Source organism: Cyprinus carpio, chromosome B10 (genome assembly GCF_018340385.1).
Source record: "Cyprinus carpio isolate SPL01 chromosome B10, ASM1834038v1, whole genome shotgun sequence".
Taxonomy (NCBI): domain Eukaryota; kingdom Metazoa; phylum Chordata; class Actinopteri; order Cypriniformes; family Cyprinidae; genus Cyprinus; species Cyprinus carpio.
The window spans coordinates 13,887,864-13,909,377 of NC_056606.1; the positions used below are offsets into that span (position 1 = coordinate 13,887,864).

General features: G+C 39.0%; 1 long non-coding RNA gene across 1 annotated transcript; it reads right to left on the minus strand.

The window, feature by feature from the left end:
- Positions 1 to 428: 428 nt before the first annotated feature.
- Positions 429 to 21,428, minus strand: LOC122138606. The gene is made up of 3 exons (XR_006155695.1): positions 21,071 to 21,428; positions 20,443 to 20,503; positions 429 to 802 (listed from the first exon to the last, which is right to left on the minus strand). It is a non-coding gene; the product is annotated as an uncharacterized LOC122138606 (long non-coding RNA).
- Between the last annotated feature and the right edge of the window lie 86 nt (positions 21,429 to 21,514).

Genomic DNA, 21,514 nt, shown 5'->3' on the forward strand with positions numbered 1-21,514 from the left:
GTATTTGTATTATGTGTAATACCATTAAACCCGTCTCTGTTCTCATAACAGTCAGTAGGACTCATGTGGAGTATTGTTGGTTGGCTCAGGGATGAGTGGTTTACCCAGCATGAGTAAGTTGCACAGTCAGATATATTCAGGTATGAATGGAGGGTGAATGATCCATCTGGGTTGGTTTTGTCAATGCTGTATGTGAGCGAGGCGTTCTGAAATTCTCCATTTCTCATCCACAGCTGGTCTAGAGCAGAAGGGTAAAACCCCTCAGAGCTGCACAGGATCGTGTGAAATCCACCCAATGCTCTTACACGTGACACAGACACAACGGGGTGAGCTATATGAAACACAAGACAGTTATAGTAAAATGCTAATTTATCAAGAGCAAATACTGTAAATAATACACTGTTATACCATATATGCACTTAAATCACTTGTCATAGTGAATTCTTACCAAACACTTGAACAAATGTTCTTTCTTCTCTCAAAAGCACAGAAGGAGGTGGTATAGTTCTTGTCACAACACATTTGTACATGCCAGTATCTTTTATCTGCAGATTTGATATCTCAAAAGACATTTGCACAGTTTCTGGAATCCAAATGAATCTACAGTGATTTCTACATGGATGATTTATCCATGAATTGTTCAATTTTGATACTGAGCACAGTTTATTATCAGTTTGCAGTTCCACTGTGAGACCATTAATGTCAGTTGATGGTTTGTAGTTACAGCTGATATTGACTGACGTTCCTCGATGAACCGTCTGAACTGAGGTGCAGTTAAGTAATGCATGTCCAGGTATGAACACTGAAAAAGACAGGACAGAAATAATAATAATAATTAAAGCTGCAAGCAGCGATGAACGGGCCCTCGCACCCGGGCTCACCGCCAGCGGGTGGCTTTTGTAAAACAGCGAACGGCGAGATATATGCGTTTAATGTGGTAAATATAAGAGAAATATGTCAAAGTCATTTATATGTGCTAATCTTCCTGCTGCCAGCTGGTGGCGCTATGGCTATAACTGGATTTTGGCATGTAGATTTCTTCAGTCCAGCACTTTTATCAAGCATATGAAATTTAGTGCAGATTGAACATGGAATGTTTGAGTTAGTATAAAGCATGACGTGTCCTATTGCCGACAGGTGGCGCTATGATTATAACTGAATATTGGCCTTTAGATATCTTCAGGCCATGACTCTTTCCAAATATTTGAAGTTTGGTGCAGATTGGACATTGCATGTTTAAGTTAGTGTAAAACAAGCCATTTCCTGTTGCCAGCAGGTGGCGCTTTGATTATAGAGGAATATTGACCTTCAGATGTGTTCAGGCCAACACTCTTTTCGAACATGTGAAGTTTGGGGAAGATCGGACATCTTATGCCTGAGTTACAATAACTTCTATTCCCATGGCGAGACATCGAACTTTGTCACGGCGCCATGGCCACACCCTTTAATGAAACCTCAAGATGTTCACAATTTAACATCGCAAAGGCCTTTAGACTAGACTGACCAGAAAAAAATATTGATGTCATAAAATTTCTAGGAGTAGTTTGTTACGGCGTAAATCATGTCACTTCCTGTTGCCAGCAGGTGGCGCTATAGCGATATCTGAATATTGGCATGTAGATATATTCAGGTCAGGAGTCTTCTCAAACATGTGAAGTTTGGGGTAGATTGGACATTGTATGTCTGAGTTAGAGCAACTTCCTTTTTCATGGCGAAACATCGAAATTTGTCAGGCCGCCATGGACACGCCGTTTAACGAAACCTCAAGATCTTCGCAATTTAATATCGCAAAGGGGCTTTAGATTACACTGAGCAATTTTGGTGTTGATCTGAATAAATCTCTAGGAGGAGTTCGTTAAAGTACAACCCCTGAAAATGGCAAAAACAACACCAATTTTGCAGGGAAAATTCAAAATAACCGACTTCATGTTGGGATTCGGATTTCGTACCAAGAGACTTTTTTGTAGGTATTGGTGTGTTACATGTGTGTACCGATTTTTGTACATGTACGTGAAACGTAGCTCGAGGCGCACTCCGTTGAATCTGTATAGGTGGCGCTATAGAGCCATTTTTCCACACCCGATGGAATATTGGCCTTCAGATGTGTTCAGGCCAGGAATCTTATCAAACATGTGAATTTTGGGGAAGATCGGATATTTTATGCCTGAGTTATAACATCTTTTATTCCCATGGCGAGACATCGAACTTCGTCACGGCGCCATGGACACGCCTTTGAACGAAAACTCAAGATCTTCACAATTTAACATTGCACAGGCCTTTAGATTAGACTGACCACAAAAAAGCCCTTGATGTCATAAAATTTCTATGAGTAGTATCATCGCAGTGTAAAATATGTCACTTCCTGTTGCCAATAGGTGGCGCTATGACTATAACTGAATATGGGCATGTCAATCTTTTCAGGTCAGGAGTCTTATCGAACATGTGAAGTTTGGGGCAGATTGGACATTGTATGTCTGAGTTATAGCAACTTGATTTTTCATGGCGAATCATCGAAATTCGTCAGGCCGCCACGGACACGCCCTTCAACGAAAACTCAAGATCTTCGCAATTTAACATCGCAAAGGCCTTTAGATTAGGCATACCAAATTTGGTGTTGATCTGAATAAATCTCTAGGAGGAGTTCGTTAAAATACAAGGCATGCAAATGACAAAAATGATGCAAAATTTGCTCATAAAATTAAAAATAACCGACTTCCTGTTGGGTTTCGGATATTGCTCCAAGAGTCTTTTTTGTAGGTACTGATGCTTTACATATGTGTGCCAATTTTCGTGCATGTACGTGAAACACAGCTCGAGGGCTGTTGATTTTTTTACGGTAGGTGGCGCTGTCGAGCCATTTTGCACACACCCTCTTCTGAAACCTATATCAGACGTAAATTTTCACCAGGTCTGTTTTGTGTGCAAAGTTTCAGGACTTTTCGAGCATGTTTAGGCCCTCAAAAATGCGATTCATTTTGGAGAAGAAGAAGAAGAAAACGAATAATAATAATAATATTAAAGCTGCAAGCAGCGATGAACGGGCCCTCGCACCCGGGATCACCACCACCGGGTGGCTTTTGTAAAACAGCTTTTGTAGAGAAATATGCGTTTAATGTGGTAAATATAAGAGGAATATGTCAAAGTCATTTATATGTGCCAATTTTCCTACTGCCAGCTGGTGGCGCTATGACTATAACTGGATTTTGTCATGTAGATTTCTTCAGTCCAGCACTTTTATCAAGCATATGAAATTTAGTGCAGATTGAACATGGAATGTTTGAGTTAGTATAAAGTATGTTGTGTCCTATTTCCAACAGGTGGCGCTATGATTATAACTGAACATTGGCCTTTAGATATCTTCAGGCCATGACTCTTATCAAATATTTGAAGTTTGGTGCAGATTGGACATTGCACATTTAAGTTAGTGAAAAATAAGCCATTTTCTGTTTTCAGCAGGTGGCGCTATGATTATAGTGGAATAATGACCTTCAGATGTGTTCAGGCCAAGACTCTTTTAGAACATGTGAAGTTTGGGGAAGATCGGACAATCTTATGCCTGAGTTACAACAACTTCTATTCCCATGGCGAGACATCAAAACTTTGTCACGGCGCCATGGCCACATCCTTTAATGAAACCTCAAGATGTTCACAATTTAACATCGCAAAGGCCTTTAGATTAGACTGACCAAAAAAAATTATAAAATGTCATAAAATTTCAAGGAGTAGTTTGTTACGGCGTAAAACATGTCACTTCCTGTTGCCAGCAGGAGGCGCTATAGCTATATCTGAATATTGGCATGTAGATATAATCAGGTCAGGAGTCTTCTCAAACATGTGAAGTTTGGGGCAGATTGGACATTGTATGTCTGAGTTATAGCAACTTCCTTTCTCATGGCGAAACATCGAAATTTGTAAGGCCGCCACAGACACGCCCTTAAACGAAACCTCAAGATCTTCGCAATTTAACATCGCAAAGGCCTTTAGATTACACTGACAAAGTTTGGTGTTGATCTGAATAAATCTCTAGGAGGAGTTCGTTAAAGTACAACCCCTGAAAATGGCAAAAACGACACAAATTTTGTAGAGAAAATTCAAAATAACTGACTTCCTGTTGGGATTTGAATTTCGTACAAAGAGACTTTTTTGTAGGTATTGGTGTGTTACATGTGTGTACCGATTTTTGTACATGTACGTGAAACGTAGCTCGAGGCGCACTCCGTTGAAATTTAATAGGTGGCGCTATCGAGGCATTTTGCCACACCCAATGGAATATTGGCCTTCAGATGTGTTCAGGCCAGGACTCTTTTCGAACATGTGAAGTTTGGGCAAGATCGGACATTTTATGCGTGAGTTACAATAACTTTTATTCCCATGGCGAGACATCGAACTTTGTGACGGCGCCATGGACACGCCCTTTGACGAAAACTCAAGATCTTCACAATTTAACATCGCACAGGCCTTTAGAATAGAGTGACTGAAAAAAAAAAATTTATGTCATAAATTTCTCGGGGTAGTTTGTTACAGCGTAAAATATGTCACTTCCTGTTGCCAGTAGGTGGCGCTATGACTATAACTGAATATGGGCATATCAATCTGTTCAGGTCAGGAGTCTTATCAAACATGTGAAGTTTGTGGCAGATTGGACATTGTATGTCTGAGTTATAGCAACTTCATTTTTCATGGCGAATCATCGAAATTCGTCAGGCCGCCACGGACACGCCCTTCAACGAAAACTCAAGATCTTCGCAATTTAACATCGCAAAGGCCTTTAGATTAGGCATACCAAATTTGGTGTTGATCTGAATAAATCTCTAGGAGGAGTTCGTTAAAATACAAGGCATGCAAATGACAAAAATGATGCAAAATTTGCTCATAAAATTAAAAATAACCGACTTCCTGTTGGGTTTCGGATATTGCTCCAAGAGTCTTTTTTGTAGGTACTGATGCTTTACATATGTGTGCCAATTTTCGTGCATGTACGTGAAACACAGCTCGAGGGCTGTTGATTTTTTTACGGTAGGTGGCGCTGTCGAGCCATTTTGCCACACCCTCTTCTGAAACCTATATCAGACGTAAATTTTCACCAGGTCTGACGCGTGTGCAAAGTTTCAGGACTTTTCGAGCATGTTTAGGCCCTCAAAAATGCGATTCATTTTGGAGAAGAAGAAGAAGTAGGTGGAGATGTGTATTTATATTAATATTGGTAATAAACAAAGCAGATACAAGAGGGTCCTCACACCACCGGTTCTCGGGCCCTAATTAAAGCTGCAAGCAGCGATGAACGGGCCCTCGCACCCGGGCTCACCGCCATCGTGTGGCTTTAGTAAAAAGGTGAACGGTGAGAAATATGCATTTAAAGTCGTAAATATAAGTGGAATATGTCAAAGTCATTTATTTGTGACAATTTTCCTGTTGCCAGCAGGTAGTGCTATCATTATAATGGAATATTGGCCTTCAGATTTGTTCAGGCCAGGACTCTTATCGAACATGTGAAGTTTGGGGAAGATCGGACATTTTATGCCTGAGTTACACCAACTTCTCTTCCTTTGGCGAGACATAAAATTGTGTCACAGCGCCATGGACACGCCCTTTAACAAAAACTCAAGATCTCCACAATTCACTATTGCAAAGGCCTTTAGACTAGACTGACCAGAAAAAAATATTGATGTCATAAAATTTCTAGGAGTAGTTCGTTACAGCGTAAAACATGACACTTCCTGTTGCCAGCAGGTGGCGCTATGACTATAACTGAATATGGGCACGTAGATCTTTTCAGGTGAGAAGTCATATCTAACATGTGAAGTTTGGGGCAGATTGGACATTGTATGTCTGAGTTAGAGCATTTTCCTTTTTCATGGCGAAACATCGAAATTTGTCAGGCCGCCATGGACACGCCGTTTAACGAAACCTCAAGATCTTCGCAATTTAATATCGCAAAGGGCTTTAGATTACACTGACCAATTTTGGTGTTGATCTGAATAAATCTCTAGGAGGAGTTCGTTAAAGTACAACCCCTGAAAATGGGCAAAAACGACACAAATTTTGCAGGGAAAATTCAAAATAACTGACTTCCTGTTGGGATTCGGATTTCGTACCAAGAGACTTTTTTGTAGGTATTGGTGTGTTACATGTGTGTACAGATTTTCGTACATGTACGTGAAACATAGCTCGAGGCGCACTCCGTTGAAATCTGTATAGGTGGCGCTATCGAGCCATTTTTCCACACCCGATGGAATATTGGCCTTCAGATGTGTTGAGGCCAGGAATCTTATTAAACATGTGACGTTTGGGGAAGATCGGACATTTTATGCCTGAGTTACAACAACTTCTATTCCCATGGCGAGACATCGAACTTTGTCACGGCGCCATGGACAAGCCTTTTAACGAAAACTCAAGATCTTCACAATTTAACATTGCACAGGCCTTTAGATTAGACTGACCACAAAAAAGACATTGATGTCATAAAATTTCTATGAGTAGTTCGTCGCAGTGTAAAATATGACACTTCCTGTTGCCAGTAGGTGGCGCTATGATTATAACTGAATATGGGCATGTCGATCTGTTCAGGTCAGGAGTCTTATCAAACATGTGAAGTTTGGGGCAGATTGGACATTGTATGTCTGAGTTATAGCAACTTCCTTTTTCATGGCGAATCATCGAAATTCGTCAGGCCGCCATGGACACGCCCTTCAACGAAAACTCAAGATCTTCGCAATTTAACATCGCAAAGGCCTTTAGATTAGGCATACCAAATTTGGTGTTGATCTGAATAAATCTCTAGGAGGAGTTCGTTAAAATACAACGCATGGAAATGGCAAAAAATACCCAAAATTTGCTCATAAAATTAAAAATAATCGACTTCCTGTTGGGATTTCAGACATGGTACCCAGAGACTTTTTTGTAGGTATTGGTGTGATACATGTGTGGACCGATTTTCGTACATGTACGTGAAACGTAGCTCGAGGCGCACACCGTTGAACATTTATAGGTGATAGGTGGCGCTGTTGAGCCATTTTGACACTCCCACTTCTGAAACCCTTATCAGATGTAAATTTTCGCCAGTTCTGATGCGTATGCAAAGTTTCATGACTTTTTGAGTATGTTTAGGCCCTCAAAAATGCGATTCATTTTGGAGAAGAAGAATAATAATAATAATAATAATAAACGAAGCAATTCCAATAGGGTCCTCACACCATCGGTGCTCGGGCCCTAATTAAAGCTGCAAGCAGCGATGAACGGGCCCTCGCACTCGGGCTCACCACCACCGGGTGGCTTTTGTAAAACAGCGAATGGTGAGAAATATGCGTTTTAATGTGGTAAATATAAGAGGAATATGTCAAAGTCATTTATATGTGCCAATCTTCCTGCTGCCAGCTGGTGGCGCTATGACTATAACTGGATTTTGTCATGTAGATTTCTTCAGTCCAGCACTTTTATCAAGCGTATGAAATTTTGTGCAGACTGAACATGGAATGTTTGAGTTAGTATAAAGCATGTTGTGTCCTATTGCCAACAGGTGGCGCTATGATTATAACTGAACATTGGCCTTTAGATATCTTCAGGCCATGACTCTTATCAAATATTTGAAGTTTGGTGCAGATTGGAATTTGTATTTTTAAGTTAGTGTGTAAAACAAGCCATTTTCTGTTGTCAGCAGGTGGCGCTATGATTATAGTGGAATAATGACCTTCAGATGTGTTCAGGCCAGGACTCTTATCGAACATGTGAAGTTTGGGCAAGATCGGACATTTTATGCCTGAGTTACAATAACTTTTATTCCCATGGCGAGACATCGAACTTTGTCACGGCGCCATGGCCACACCCTTTAATGAAACCTCAAGATGTTCACAATTTAACATCGCAAAGGCCTTTAGATTAGACTGACCAAAAAAAATTATAAAATGTCATAAAATTATCTAGGAGTAGTTTGTTACGGCGTTAAAAAACATGTCACTTCCTGTTGCCAGCAGGTGGCGCTATAGCGATATCTGAATATTGGCATGTAGATATATTCAGGTCAGGAGTCTTCTCAAACATGTGACGTTTGGGGCAGATTGGACATTGTATGTCTGAGTTATAGCAACTTCCTTTCTCATGGCGAAACATCGAAATTTGTAAGGCCGCCACAGACACGCCCTTAAACGAAACCTCAAGATCTTCGCAATTTAACATCGCAAAGGCCTTTAGATTACACTGACAAAGTTTGGTGTTGATCTGAATAAATCTCTAGGAGGAGTTCGTTAAAGTACAACCCCTGAAAATGGCAAAAACGACACAAATTTTGCAGAGAAAATTCAAAATAACTGACTTCCTGTTGGGATTCGAATTTCGTACCAAGAGACTTTTTTGTAGGTATTGGTGTGTTACATGTGTGTACCGATTTTTGTACATGTACGTGAAACGTAGCTCGAGGCGCACTCCGTTGAAAATGTATAGGTGGCGCTATCGAGGCATTTTGCCACTCCCAATGGAATGTTGGCCTTCAGAGTGTTAAGGCCAGGACTCTTATCAAACATGTGAAGTTTGGGCAAGATCGGACATTTTATGCCTGAGTTACAATAACTTTTATTCCCATGGCGAGACATCGAACTTTGTGACGGCGCCATGGACACGCCCTTTAACGAAAACTCAAGATCTTCACAATTTAACATTGCACAGGCCTTTAGAATAGAGTGACTGAAAAAAAAAAAAATTATGTCATAAAATTTCTCGGGGTAGTTTGTTACAGCGTAAAATATGTCACTTCCTGTTGCCAGTAGGTGGTGCTATGACTATAACTGAATATGGGCATATCAATCTGTTCAGGTCAGGAGTCTTATCAAACATGTGAAGTTTGTGGCAGATTGGACATTGTATGTCTGAGTTATAGCAACTTCATTTTTCATGGCGAATCATCGAAATTCGTCAGGCCGCCACGGACACGCCCTTCAACGAAAACTCAAGATCTTCGCAATTTAACATCGCAAAGGCCTTTAGATTAGGCATACCAAATTTGGTGTTGATCTGAATAAATCTCTAGGAGGAGTTCGTTAAAATACAAGGCATGCAAATGACAAAAATGATGCAAAATTTGCTCATAAAATTAAAAATAACCGACTTCCTGTTGGGTTTCGGATATTGCTCCAAGAGTCTTTTTTGTAGGTATTGATGCTTTACATATGTGTGCCAATTTTCGAGCATGTACGTGAAACATAGCTCAAAGGCTGCTGATTTTTTTGAAATAGGTGACGCTGTTGAGCCATTCTGCCACACCCTATTCTAAAAACTAATTCTGACGTAAATTTTCACAAGGTCTGACGCGTGTGCAAAGTTTCAGGACTTTTCGAGCATGTTTAGGCCCTCAAAAATGCGATTCATTTTGAAGAAGAAGAAGAAGAAGAAGAAGAAGAATAATAAAAAAATAATTAAAGCTGCAAGCAGCGATGAACGGGCCCTCGCACCCGGGCTCACCACCACCGGGTGGCTTTTGTAAAACAGCGAACGGCGAGAAATATGCGTTTAATGTGGTAAATATAAGAGGAATATGTCAAAGTCATTTATATGTGCCAATCTTCCTGCTGCCAGGTGGTGGCGCTATGACTATAACTGGATTTTGTCATGTAGATTTCTTCAGTCCAGCACTTTTATCAAGCATATGAAATTTAGTGCAGATTGAACCATGGAATGTTTGAGTTAGTATAAAGCATGTTGTGTCCTATTGCCAACAGGTGGCGCTATGATTATAAGTGAACATTGGCCTTTAGATATCTTCAGGCCATGACTCTTATCAAATATTTGAAGTTTGGTGCAGATTGGACATTGCATGTTTAAGTTAGTGTAAAACAAGCCATTTTCTGTTGTCAGCAGGTGGCGCTATGATTATAGTGGAATAATGACCTTCAGATGTGTTCAGGCCAAGACTCTTTTCGAACAAGTGAAGTTTGGGGAAGATCGGACATCTTATGCCTGAGTTAAAACAACTTCTATTCCCATGGCGAGACATCGAACTTTGTCACGGCGCCATGGCCACACCCTTTAATGAAACCTCAAGATGTTAAAAATTTAACATCGCAAAGGCCTTTAGATTAGACTGACCAAAAAAAATTATAAAATGTCATAAAATTTCTAGGAGTAGTTTGTTACGGCGTAAAACATGTCACTTCCTGTTGCCAGCAGGTGGCGCTATAGCGATATCTGAATATTGGTATGTAGATATATTCAGGTCAGGAGTCTTCTCAAACATGTGAAGTTTGGGGCAGATTGGACATTGTATGTCTGAGTTATAGCAACTTCCTTTCTCATGGCGAAACATCGAAATTTGTAAGGCCGCCACAGACACGCCGTTAAACGAAACCTCAAGATCTTCGCAATTTAACATCGCAAAGGCCTTTAGATTACACTGACAAAGTTTGGTGTTGATCTGAATAAATCTCTAGGAGGAGTTCGTTAAAGTACAACCCCTGAAAATGGCAAAAACGACACAAATTTTGCAGAGAAAATTCAAAATAACTGACTTCCTGTTGGGATTCGAATTTCGTACCAAGAGACTTTTTTGTAGGTATTGGTGTGTTACATGTGTGTACCGTTTTTTGTACATGTACGTGAAACGTAGCTCGAGGCGCACTCCGTTGAAAATGTATAGGTGGCGCTATCGAGGCATTTTGCCACACCCAATGGAATATTGGCCTTCAGATGTGTTCAGGCCAGGACTCTTATCGAACATGTGAAGTTTGGGCAAGATCGGACATTTTATGCCTGAGTTACAATAACTTTTATTCCCATGGCGAGACATCGAACTTTGTGACGGCGCCATGGACACGCCCTTTAATGAAAACTCAAGATCTTCACAATTTAACATCGCACAGGCCTTTAGAATAGAGTGATTGAAAAAAAACATTTATATCATAAAATTTCTCGGGGTAGTTTGTTATAGTGTAAAATATGTCACTTCCTGTTGCCAGTAGGTGGCGCTATGACTATAACTGAATGTGGGCATATCAATCTGTTCAGGTCAGGAGTCTTATCAAATATGTGAAGTTTGTGGCAGATTGGACATTGTATGTCTGAGTTATAGCAACTTCATTTTTCATGGCGAATCTTCGAAATTCGTCAGGCCACCACGGACACGCCCTTCAACGAAAAAACTCAAGATCTTCGCAATTTAACATCGCAAAGGCCTTTAGATTAGGCATACCAAATTTGGTGTTGATCTGAATAAATCTCTAGGAGGAGTTCGTTTAAAATACAAGGCATGCAAATGACAAAAATGATGCAAAATTTGCTCATAAAATTAAAAATAACCGACTTCCTGTTGGGTTTCGGATATTGCTCCAAGAGTCTTTTTTGTAGGTACTGATGCTTTACATATGTGTGCCAATTTTCGTGCATGTACGTGAAACACAGCTCGAGGGCTGTTTATTTTTTTACGATAGGTGGCGCTGTCGAGCCATTTTGCCACACCCTCTTCTGAAACCTATATCAGACGTAAATTTTCACCAGGTCTGACGCGTGTGCAAAGTTTCAGGACTTTTCGAGCATGTTTAGGCCCTCAAAAATGCGATTCATTTTGGAGAAAGAAGAAGAAGAAGAAGAAGAAGAAGAAGAAGAAGAAGAATAAGAAAGCAGATACAAGAGGGTCCTCAATAATTAAAGCTGCAAGCAGCGATGAACGGGCCCTCGCACCCGGGCTCACCACCACCGGGTGGCTTTTATAAAACAGCGAACAGCGAGAAATATGCGTTTAATGTGGTAAATATAAGAGGAATATGTCAAAGTCATTTATATGTGCCAATCTTCCTGCTGCCAGCTGGTGGCGCTATGACTATAACTGGATTTTGTCATGTAGATTTCTTCAGTCCAGCACTTTTATCAAGCATATGAAATTTAGTGCAGATTGAACATGGAATGTTTGAGTTAGTATAAAGCATGTTGTGTCCTATTGCCAACAGGTGGCGCTATGATTATAACTGAACATTGGCCTTTAGATATCTTCAGGCCATGACTCTTATCAAATGTTTGAAGTTTGGTGCAGATTGGACATTGCATGTTTAAGTTAGTGTAAAACAAGCCATTTTCTGTTGTCAGCAGGTGGCGCTATGATTATAGTGGAATAATGACTTTCAGATGTGTTCAGTCCAAGACTCTTTTCGAACATGTGAAGTTTGGGGAAGATCGGACATCTTATGCCTGAGTTACAACAACTTCTATTCCCATGGCGAGACATCGAACTTTGTCACGGCGCCATGGCCACACCCTTTAATGAAACCTCAAGATGTTCACAATTTAACATCGCAAAGGCCTTTAGATTAGACTGACCAAAAAAAATTATAAGATGTCATAAAATTTCTAGGAGTAGTTTGTTACGGCGTAAAACATGTCACTTCCTGTTGCCAGCAGGTGGCGCTATAGCGATATCTGAATATTGGCATGTAGATATATTCAGGTCAGGAGTCTTCTCAAACATGTGAAGTTTGGGGCAGATTGGACATTGTATGTCTGAGTTATAGCAACTTCCTTTCTCATGGCGAAACATCTAAATTTGTAAGGCCGCCACAGACACGCCCTTAAACGAAACCTCAAGATCTTCGCAATTTAACATCGCAAAGGCCTTTAGATTACACTGACAAAGTTTGGTGTTGATCTGAATAAATCTCTAGGAGGAGTTCGTTAAAGTACAACCCCTGAAAATGGCATAAACGACACAAATTTCGCAGAGAAAATTCAAAATAACTGACTTTCTGTTGGGATTCGAATTTCGTACCAAGAGACTTTTTTGTAGGTATTGGTGTGTTACATGTGTGTACCGATTTTTGTACATGTACGTGAAACGTAGCTCGAGGCGCACTCCGTTGAAAATGTATAGGTGGCGCTATCGAGGCATTTTGCCACACCCAATGGAATATTGGCCTTCAGATGTGTTCAGGCTAGGACTCTTATCGAACATGTGAAGTTTGGGCAAGATCGGACATTTTATGCCTGAGTTACAATAACTTTTATTCCCATGGCGAGACATCGAACTTTGTGACGGCGCCATGGACACGCCCTTTAACGAAAACTCAAGATCTTCACAATTTAACATCGCACAGGCCTTTAGAATAGAGTGACTGAAAAAAAAAAATTTATGTCATAAAATTTCTCGGGGTAGTTTGTTACTGTGTAAATCATGTCACTTCCTGTTGCCAGCAGGTGGTGCTATGACTATAACTGAATATGGGCATATCAATCTGTTCAGGTCAGGAGTCTTATCAAACATGTGAAGTTTGTGGCAGATTGGACATTGTATGTCTGAGTTATAGCAACTTCATTTTTCATGGCGAATCATCGAAATTCGTCAGGCCGCCACGGACACGCCCTTCAACGAAAACTCAAGATCTTCGCAATTTAACATCGCAAAGGCCTTTAGATTAGGCATACCAAATTTGGTGTTGATCTGAATAAATCTCTAGGAGGAGTTCGTTAAAATACAAGGCATGCAAATGACAAAAATGATGCAAAATTTGCTCATAAAATTAAAAATAACCGACTTCCTGTTGGGTTTCGGATATTGCTCCAAGAGTCTTTTTTGTAGGTACTGATGCTTTACATATGTGTGCCAATTTTCGTGCATGTACGTGAAACACAGCTCGAGGGCTGTTGATTTTTTTACGGTAGGTGGCGCTGTCGAGCCATTTTGCCACACCCTCTTCTGAAACCTATATCAGACGTAAATTTTCACCAGGTCTGACGCGTGTGCAAAGTTTCAGGACTTTTCGAGCATGTTTAGGCCCTCAAAAATGCGATTCATTTTGGAGAAGAAGAAGAAGAAGAAGAAGAAGAAGAATAATAATAATTAAAGCTGCAAGCAGCGATGAACGGGCCCTCGCACCCGGGCTCACCACCACCGGGTGGCTTTTGTAAAACAGCGAACGGCGAGAAATATGCGTTTTATGTGGTAAATATAAGAGGAATATGTCAAAGTCATTTATATGTGCCAATCTTCCTGCTGCCAGCTGGTGGTGCTATGACTATAACTGGATTTTGTCATGTAGATTTCTTCAGTCCAGCACTTTTATCAAGCATGTGAAATTTAGTGCAGATTGAAAATGTAATGTTTGAGTTAGTATAAAGCATGTTGTGTCCTATTGCCAACAGGTGGCGCTATGATTATAACTGAACATTGGCCTTTAGATATCTTCAGGCCATGACTCTTATCAAATATTTGAAGTTTGGTGCAGATTGGACATTGCATGTTTAAGTTAGTGTAAAACAAGCCATTTTCTGTTGCCAGCAGGTGGCGCTATGATTATAGTGGAATATTGACCTTCAGATGTGTTCAGGCCAAGACTCTTTTCGAACATGTGAAGTTTGGGGAAGATCGGATATCTTATGCCTGAGTTACAACAACTTCTATTCCCATGGCGAGACATCGAACTTTGTCACGGCGCCATGGCCACACCCTTTAATGAAACCTCAAGATGTTCACAATTTAACATCGCAAAGGCCTTTAGATTAGACTGACCAAAAAAAATTATGAAATGTCTTAAAATTTCTAGGAGTAGTTTGTTACGGCGTAAAACATGTCACTTCCTGTTGCCAGCAGGGGGCGCTATAGCGATATCTGAATATTGGCATGTAGATATATTCAGGTCAGGAGTCTTCTCAAACATGTGAAGTTTGGGGCAGATTGGACATTGTATGTCTGAGTTATAGCAACTTCCTTTCTCATGGCGAAACATCGAAATTTGTAAGGCCGCCACAGACACGCCCTTAAACGAAACCTCAAGATCTTCGCAATTTAACATCGCAAAGGCCTTTAGATTACACTGACAAAGTTTGGTGTTGATCTGAATAAATCTCTAGGAGGAGTTCGTTAAAGTACAACCCCTGAAAATGGCAAAAACGACACAAATTTTGCAGAGAAAATTCAAAATAACTGACTTCCTGTTGGGATTCGAATTTCGTACCAAGAGACTTTTTTGTAGGTATTGGTGTGGTACATGTGTGTACCGATTTTTGTACATGTACGTGAAACGTAGCTCGAGGCGCGATCCCTTGAAAATGTATAGGTGGCGCTATCGAGGCATTTTGCCACACCCAATGGAATATTGGCTTTCAGATGTGTTCAGGCCAGGACTCTTATCAAACATGTGAAGTTTGGGCAAGATCGGACATTTTATGCCTGAGTTACAATAACTTTTATTCCCATGGCGAGACATCGAACTTTGTGACGGCGCCATGGACACGCCCTTTAACGAAAACTCAAGATCTTCACAATTTAACATCGCACAGGGCTTTAGAATAGAGTGACTGATAAAAAAAAAATGATGTCATAACATTTCTCGGGGTAGTTTGTTACAGCGTAAAATATGTCACTTCCTGTTGCCAGTAGGTGGCGCTATGACTATAACTGAATATGGGCATATCAATCTGTTCAGGTCAGGAGTCTTATCAAACATGTGAAGTTTGGGGCATTTTGGACATTGTATGTCTGAGTTATAGCAACTTCATTTTTCATGGCGAATCATCGAAATTCGTCAGGCCGCCACGGACACGCCCTTCAACGAAAACTCAAGATCTTCGCAATTTAACATCGCAAAGGCCTTTAGATTAGGCATACCAAATTTGGTGTTGATCTGAATAAATCTCTAGGAGGAGTTCGTTAAAATACAAGGCATGCAAATGACAAAAATGATGCAAAATTTGCTCATAAAATTAAAAATAACCGACTTCCTGTTGGGTTTCGGATATTGCTCCAAGAGTCTTTTTTGTAGGTACTGATGCTTTACATATGTGTGCCAATTTTCGTGCATGTAGGGCTGTTGATTTTTTACGATAGGTGGCGCTGTCGAGCCATTTTGCCACACCCTCTTCTGAAACCTATATCAGACGTAAATTTTCACCAGGTCTGACGCATGTGTGCAAAGTTTCAGGACTTTTCGAGCATGTTTAGGCCCTCAAAAATGCGATTCATTTTGGAGAAGAAGAAGAAGAAGAAGAAGAAGAAGAAGAGGGTCCTCACAAGAAGAATAATAATAATAATAATAAACGAAGCAGATACAAGAGGGTCCTCACACCATCGGTGCTCGGGCCCTAATAATAAACGAAGCAGATACAAGAGGGTCCTCACACCATCGGTGCTCGGGCCCTAATAAATATAGCTGCAAGCAGCGATGGCGGGCCCGAGCCGTCAGCGCAAACGCCACCCCGGTGGCATCAGGAAAACTGTGCCCAGCGGACACATACATAGTAACCCTCTAGCACAGGGGTGTCCAACCCTGTTAATGGCGATCGATTGTCCTTTAAAGTTTAGCTCCAACCCTACTCAAACACACCTGAAGCAACTAATTAAGGTCTTCAGGATCGCTTGAAAATTAAAGGTAGGTGTGACTGATTAGAGTTGGAGCTGAACTTTGCAGGAGAGTCGATCACCAGGAACAGGATTGGGCACACTTAATTTAGCAGTTTGGATTTAAGGGATACAGCAATGAAAGGGTTAATCCAAACCATCAAGAGACACACACACAACACAATATATAAAACTTGAGTAACACTTCCAATAAGGTTTCAGTTATTAACATTAATTGTATTAAATTACATTAACAACAATTGTATGGCATTTATTAATGTGAGTCTCTCTCTCTGTCTTTCTCACAGACACACACACACACACACACACACAATTTATTAATACATATATTATATATATATATATATATATATGTATATATATATATATATATTATATATTATTATTATTATATATATAATTATTGTAACAGTTTTCAATAAGGATTTAGTTTTTAACATTATATAAGTTAACATGTACATTATTTATATAGCATTTTTAAATCTTACTTAATATTATGTTCAAAATGGATTACTATATTATTAATTAAAATTTATAGTTAATGTACATCAGTTACTGTACCATGAATTAAACATTATTACTAACTTTTTTTTACTAACACAAACAAATACAGTAAAAATGTTTGTTCATACTTAGCTTGTACTAATGTTAAAGACTATATTATTTAACTATATTATATATATATATATATATATAATGTTAATTAAAGCTTAGTTAAAAATATTTTAATACATTATTTACTAATACATTTTTTAATTACAGTTTTATTTTAAGATAGTTTATGTACTGTGAAATAACATGAACATTAATATTTTTAATGATAGGATTAACTAGCATAAAAAAAGATTAATAAATGATCTGAAAAAAATAGATTGTTCATTGTTAGTTTGTGTTAGTTAATGCATTAACTGATGTAAACCAAAGAGAGCTTATTATAAATTGTTGCCAATTTTTTTTATGATCTATAACCATTTTTAAAAATCCTTTTAATGATCTATAAACATTTGTGAAATGATTATATAAAACTATATTACCAGTAAAATTCATTAGCTTTTTAAAATACATATTTTTCTTTGAAGGATTTTTATAAATGATTTAAATGCTCTATACACGTATAATAATTATTTAAAAGTAATCCTATAGCGCCATCTGGTGGTGGCCATGATTGGTATTACACACTGCACGTTTGGTGTTGCTATCTGAACCAGTCAGAATGAAGGGCGCCTAAATGGAGCGCGAGAACAGGACTGGGCATATGCCTACGTAAGGCCAGGTTTACAAGCTCTGTCTGTGATGCGTATTTCTTTCCGAGCCCATGTTAATGGATCAGAGCGTTCACACTGCACACGGTAAAAGACGTGAACAGAAAAGGTTAGAAATAAAAAGGTGCGAAAAGAATGAATATCTCATGAGCATAGAGAGAGTTGTGAGTTCACAGGACACAGTTTGAGCGAGAGGAGACACGTTTTAAGTGCGCACATTCTCTCCGAGCGAGAGCAGCATGTATGTGAGCACGCGTGTCTGGTTTTGTGACAAAGCAGAGGAAATCTGCGTGCGAGCGGATAGATTCGCGCTCGCGCATTATTTTAATGTGCTTTCGCGTTACAATAACGCGCTCTCGCTGCTGCTTCTGCACCGCATACACATACTGTATACGCACTGCAAACGGAGTACGTGTGAACCTGTATAATGTATAACAAATCTATTTCAACACCTGAGGCACCGCTACAATGAGCTCTATGACCAATGCATGGCAAAGAAAACATGCCCTAATAATTCAGGACTCCTGAATATAAGGAGTTTTTCACTTCCAGCCTTTAAGGACAATTATATATCACTCATAAATGATTAAATACCAAATGTATAGTATTTATTAAGATTGATGTGATTTGGAATTGGTAAAATGTGCTTGGAAAAAAATATCATCAGAATATCAATATGACTAATTATTATGCACTCCGAAAAAATGTTTAATGATTTTATTGATCTATAAGCATTGTAAAATAGTGATGCATTACAGCTTAGAATGAAGTTTTACTGTTACATCCATGAATGTTTTTTTTTTTTTTTTAACATAATTTTAACCTAAACTGAAAAATCATGTTGTCTGAGCCCTACAAATTGTACTATTTTTTTTATTTTTTTTTTTGGTCCCTAAAACTGACAGAAAAGGATAAGGCCTAAGAGATTTCTTAAGCTGTAATGATGAAAAAAAACAAAACAACAACAACACACAATTACACAATTACACAATTTTTTTTTTTTTCTGGTGATAAAAGATGTTAACTCTCTCTCTCTCTCTCTCTCTCTCTCTCTCTCTCTCCTCTGTCAGCCCCCCCCCCCCCCCCCCCCCCCTTCCCTCACACAGAGAGAGTGGCCTCAGAGTGAGATCAGATGTCTGACAGTTTTTTAATTTTCTGTTATCCATACAGTGTTGTAAAATCGTGAAACTATGCATATTTCCTCAAAATGACTTTTTCTATGTAAGAAAAATGGTTTTTGGAGTGTTTGCAAGCTGCAATTTAAAAATACAAGACAATTAATGTTTCCCTTTTTACTGTTATTTCAAAAAATCACCACGGCAAAACCGTTCAAGCTATCCAAAATCCATTCGCAATTTAGGTTCCTCAATGTTTTGGCATCATGTAGAAAAAGTTTGGTGTGTATAGTGTACTTCTCCTCTGAGCAGTATGCATTAATTCACAGCTATATTTTTCCAAAAATCCACATTTAAACCAAAATAGCCGACTTCCTGTTGGTCGTAGCTGATGACTGTAAATTAGAAAGTTGTCCGTCTTGATAAGAACAATTTATGTACCGAGTTTGGTGTCTGTAGCTAAAACTTACCCCCCCCACTTTTGACAAAAGGTGGCGCTATAGAGTGCCTCTCCCCACGCCCTTTTATGACCTTTTGCCATTGTCTAGCTATCATTAATACTGATATGTGTTTTGAGTTTCATGTAATTCTAAGCCATGTTATCAGCCTCAAAAGCAACAGAACAGAATATTCAAGTTTGACACGTTGCCATGGAAACACTATATTAGATATCAATATCCCCACAACAGATTTACATCGGCCGTGTTTTGTCATTATTCTGATGAAGTTTGAAGCAAATCGAGTAAAAATAAGATGCTGAATTCAAAGCATTTTGAAAATGACACACTTCCTGCTGCCAGTTGGTGGCGCTATAACTTTGACTCCTAATAGTCACATCTATGCGATCGGCATCATACCTCAAACAATCCGATGAAGTTTGATGTGAATCAAAAATGTATGTGGATGTTATTAGACATTTCCTGTTTCTCATCATTTTTTGCCCTAATTTCAACGCCTCGCCACGGACAAACCGTTCAAGATATCAAAAATCCCCTGGCAATTTTTCATCCCCAATGTCTTGAGATCATGTTCACCGAGTTTCGTGGAGAACGGGTGGAAAACCTCAGAGGAGTATTTCAAATTCCAGAGCATGTTTTTTTTAAACAGCCCTGAATAGCTCACTTCCTGTTGGGCGGAGCCTATGACATAGAGCGCGAAAGTTGTTCGGCTCAATGAGATCTATAAGTGTACAGAGTTTCATTTAAATACATGCAAGTATGTGTGAGCTATGGTTCAAGATTTCTGACTGTGTTCCAGGGGGCGCCGTAGAGCCCCTGTGCCATGCCCGGGTCTCAGCCTCTGCGGCGCCCTGATGGCCGCAGGTTCCAATGTGTGTGCCAATTTTCAAGAGTTTTTGAGTATGTTAAGGCCTCCAAAAACCCCCGAAAGGTTAAAAAAAAATAAATAAAAAAAATAATAAGAAGAATAATCCTTAGGAAACCAATAGGGCCCTGCGCCCATTGGCTCGGGCCCTAATAATAAACAAAGCAGATACAAGAGGGTCCTCACACCATCGGTGCTCGGGCCCTAATAATTAACTTTACTGAACTGAGTTGTTGCATCATACCATGTGTTAAAATTAGTATTCAGTTGTTACCAACCAGTTCACTAGATTACATTTTAAATATTATTTATGAAATAAACAATTCTGTATAAATAAGAAATTTTATGAAATAAAATTCAATTTTAACTTAGTGTTCAATATTTGAAATTTATTTTACAGATTAAATAGAATCATTACCAAAAAAGAAAGAAAGAAGCATCCACACACATGTGGTCATAGAGTTACACATTGATGACATCTGTAGAAAACAAAAAGAGAAAAATTGTGATACATTACTGGTCCACTATTTCATTTTTATACGGCTGATGATTTTATATGAACAAAAACAGAAGAGAAAAAGATCAGTTCAGCAGCTCTAGATATTAGAAACCTCATCGTAGCAGCGTTAAAGTTTTTGTAATTTAACTTCAGCATAGGCAAACAGAAAGTGTAGCCAGTGTCGTCAATGTACATTATTTAAAACATACGATATTAATTATTTCGTATAGGATATGCGTTATCACAGTTTGTGAAAAGCATCTATTATTCAAAACATTTGACCATAGAATATATCCTATGATTAACGATTCAGAATCAAACACACCAGAGAGCTGTGAAATCAGCAGTTTTTCAACTTTGATAATATCTTGCAAGACAGATTTGACATAGATGACTGTGACTATGGCTCCCAAAGTTATTTACCAAATTCACCAGCAACACAACACATTATAATACAACTTCTAAATTATTATAATATTTTTTTCCTATATACATAGCCTATTAATACTGACCTTTTTTATGTATAATGAAATCCCCATATTCTCACCTTATCAGGTTTTAGAAATTGCGTCCTCTTTTATGTTAGCCTATGCAGAGTCTAAATGTTCTCATGATGGTGCAGTAAAAAAGTTATGTTGGTCTGCGGTGGTGGTGTAGTTAATTTTGGTCAAATCAACAGGCTCAACCAATCCAACTGAGGCAGACTGAAACAGTACTTGGTTTGCAGGTTAAAGAGGAACAAATTAAAGTTTTTTTGTTCTTTTGTTTTTAATCTATCACTGTACTTAATAAAATAGGACTACTTAATAACAGTTTTGTTTTGTTGATCAGTATCATCCAGTGAGGAACCAGTCACAACAGCTCTCTTCTTTCAGGCCTTAATTGATTAGACAAGTCTAGTATAACAGTGTTGCATTGCTCTGAAAGCAAGTAGGGTTTAGTTTTATTCCAAGCTGAAAAAGAAACATTATGACTTGCAGCTGAGTAACAA